Genomic DNA, 2,998 nt, shown 5'->3' on the forward strand with positions numbered 1-2,998 from the left:
AACTTGTGTTCTTCATGGATACTTTCAAATAACTATTTCACTGGCTTCCTGCAGATACTTCTCTGAAAGCAGTTCAAGAAATTTAATAAATAGCAAAGTAGAAAATGCTCATTCACTGAAAGTTTCAAGATTGTTAAGAGGACAGTCCTACTCAAATTGACCTACAGTTTCAGTATTATCATTATCAAAATCCCAGCAAGTCTTTGTAGAGATTGATAACCTGGCCCTAAAATTTATATGGCAGGGATGCCTGGGTAACTCAGTGGGTTAAAGCCAGTGCCTTCAGCTCTGGTCATGGTCCCAGGGTCCTGGGATCCAGGACCACGTTGGGCTCTCTGCTCAGCAGGGAGCCTGCTTCCTCCTCTCTCTCTGTCTGCCTTTCTTCCTTCTTGTGATCTCTGTCTGTCAAATAAATAAATAAATATCTTTTTAAAAATAAATAAATAACTAAATAAATAAAATTTATATGGCAATGCAGAAGACCAAAAATATCCAAAACACTTTTTTTTTTTAAAGTAACAGTATTAGGGAACTTATGCTACCTAATTTCCAAACTTTTTTTTTTTAAATATGGGATGCTTTATGAATTTGCATGTCATCTTTGTGCAGGGGCCATGCTAATCTCTGTATCATTCCAATTTTAGTATATGTACTGCCGAAGCGAGCACTATTGTCCAAACCTTACTACAAAACTGTGATAACCGAGAGAGATGTGGCATGTATATACAATGGGATATTAGCCATAAAGAAAGAATGAAATCTTGCCATTTACAATGACATGGATGGAGCTAGAGAGTATTATGTTACCAGAAATAAGTCAAAGAAAGACAAATACCATATGATCTCACTCATATGTGGAATTGAAGAAACAAAACAAACAAGCACAGGAGAAAGAGAGAGAGAGAAAAAAACCAAGAAACAGACTCTTAAACAGAGAACAGATTGATGGTGACCAGAGGGGAGGTCAGTAAGGGGATGGAGGGAAATAGGTGATGGGGATTAGGAAGTGTACTTGTGATTAACACTAGGTGTTGTATGGAAGTGTTGAGTCACTGTATTATACACCTGAAACTAATCTAATACTGTATGGTAACTATTCTGGAATTAACGTTTAAAAAAATTTTAAATAAAAAGTCCTGGGGAAAAAAAGGTGTAGAATTTGTTTAAGGATAACCTTGTACATTAAATGAAAAGAGAACTGCTAGCCCATAAATAGACCCTCCCACACACACAACATAGTCAAAAAAGGAAGAAAGACAAGATCTAATTCCATGATTTGATTCTGTAGAACCATCCATACTGAAATCAGTCTTAGACTTCCCAGTTGTATGAAATAATTAATTCCCTTTTCCATAAACTATCTCAATTCTAGGTTCTGTCCCCAGCCAACAAAGGAGACATATATTCCTGGACATTAAAAAGATTATGCTGGGACACCAAGTCTGTATCATTTTCTAGACTTTACTACTGACAAATTCACTGTGTCCCCAACATGCTCTGCTCCTTGCTGTTTGTGTGCCTTTCACAGGCCTGCTTGTCCCCCCACCCAGTCCTGTCTTTCTTGGAGTATCACTCCCATTTTACTCCCAAATGCTACCACTTTTTGAACATCATATGAGATTCTGTTTGCATCATGGACTCTTGATTGCATGGAATCATGGATTTCTCTAACGTGATGTTTTTGTTTATTTCCTTTTATGTTTTGTGTGTTACGAAGGGCTTACAGAAACCAGAAAGAAAATTCAGAAAACCACCACCACCACCACCAACAACAACAACAACAACAAAACAAAACAAAAAAGAAAATCCAGGGAGATTCTTCACGTTCCTTTTCAGAATGATGTTTTGAAAGAAAAAGGGCACTGAAACCTCTTCTGAAGTTGTTCAAGCCTGTTCACTAGTGTAATGAGGGAGGTAAAGACTCCCAGTAGAAGAAAATAGAGCTAAGATTCAAACTCACTCATAACTGACAATAAATCCCAATTTTTTTTTCTCCATGGCACTTTCTCTTCTCTTGAAGAATTATTTTACATTTTTTTCTTATTCTTCTAGACAGTCATTATTTAACTCCATAGGTTGTAACTGCTCTGCTAGCTCTGTGAAGTATCCTTCATTTAATGATAAGATACAGAAGCGAGGAACAGCGGCTTGTGCCCTGTGGACTTTTGGATAGGATATCACTGTTGACAACACCACAAGTCAATCACAGCTTAATCGCAGCCATCATTCATACATATTTGAAGAACTGACAGAGTCTATCTTAGTTTTCCATTCCTACAACCCCCGAGTTTCACATGCTCTTTAATTCTGATGTTCTCATCCTAATGTTCTTGGAATAAGCTTTCTCACAGGACTCCTTCTCTAAGTGGAGAGGTGATTATTATGATGTTAATGGCATTGCTGTTGAATCCATCGTTCTGCCAAGAAAGTCCTTGTGAAGGCAGCTGACAATTATTGCAGCAAATTTAGATGTTCCTCTGGCAAATCCTCTGTTTATCTCAATCTGGGGCATGAAGGTGTGTGAACACTCGATGGTAACTTTAATTAGATTTATTTATTCACCTCCAGGTTCAGTTCCATCAAATAAAATACAACTCAGACCTCCTAGTTACTACCAGAATTGTGTACTAAAGAGGAGGCACAGAATGAAGGTGAAGACTTGATGAAGAAATCAGAACTGAGGAGACTTAAGAGGTGAAGCAGCTCATGGCCTCCAGATTTGCTATTTCGTTTTTCTCAGATTTTTCTCAAAACCTACATATCCTATTCAGTGTTACAACTGGGAGCCTGTGAAGAATAACTTCAAGAGGGCCTGCTTATCAGCAGCTGAAAAGTTAAAAGACACTTCATGTTCTCTTTCTGTGTTCAACCATGCACTGATAGCATCACTAGTACTGTTTTGAGAATGTTCTAGAATTACTTCCATTACTCAGGGTAATGTGTTAGGAGAGCTCTCCAAGCAGGACCTCCAGACCAATGGCCTCAGTTCCACTCAGGA

General features: G+C 38.0%; 1 non-coding gene across 1 annotated transcript; it reads right to left on the minus strand.

Moving 5' to 3' along the window:
* Positions 1-564: 564 nt before the first annotated feature.
* LOC122908037 lies at positions 565-668 on the minus strand. The gene has a single exon (XR_006384841.1). It is a non-coding gene; the product is annotated as a U6 spliceosomal RNA (small nuclear RNA).
* Positions 669-2,998: the final 2,330 nt, after the last annotated feature.

Source organism: Neovison vison, chromosome 5 (genome assembly GCF_020171115.1).
Source record: "Neovison vison isolate M4711 chromosome 5, ASM_NN_V1, whole genome shotgun sequence".
In the NCBI taxonomy this organism is placed as follows: domain Eukaryota; kingdom Metazoa; phylum Chordata; class Mammalia; order Carnivora; family Mustelidae; genus Neogale; species Neogale vison.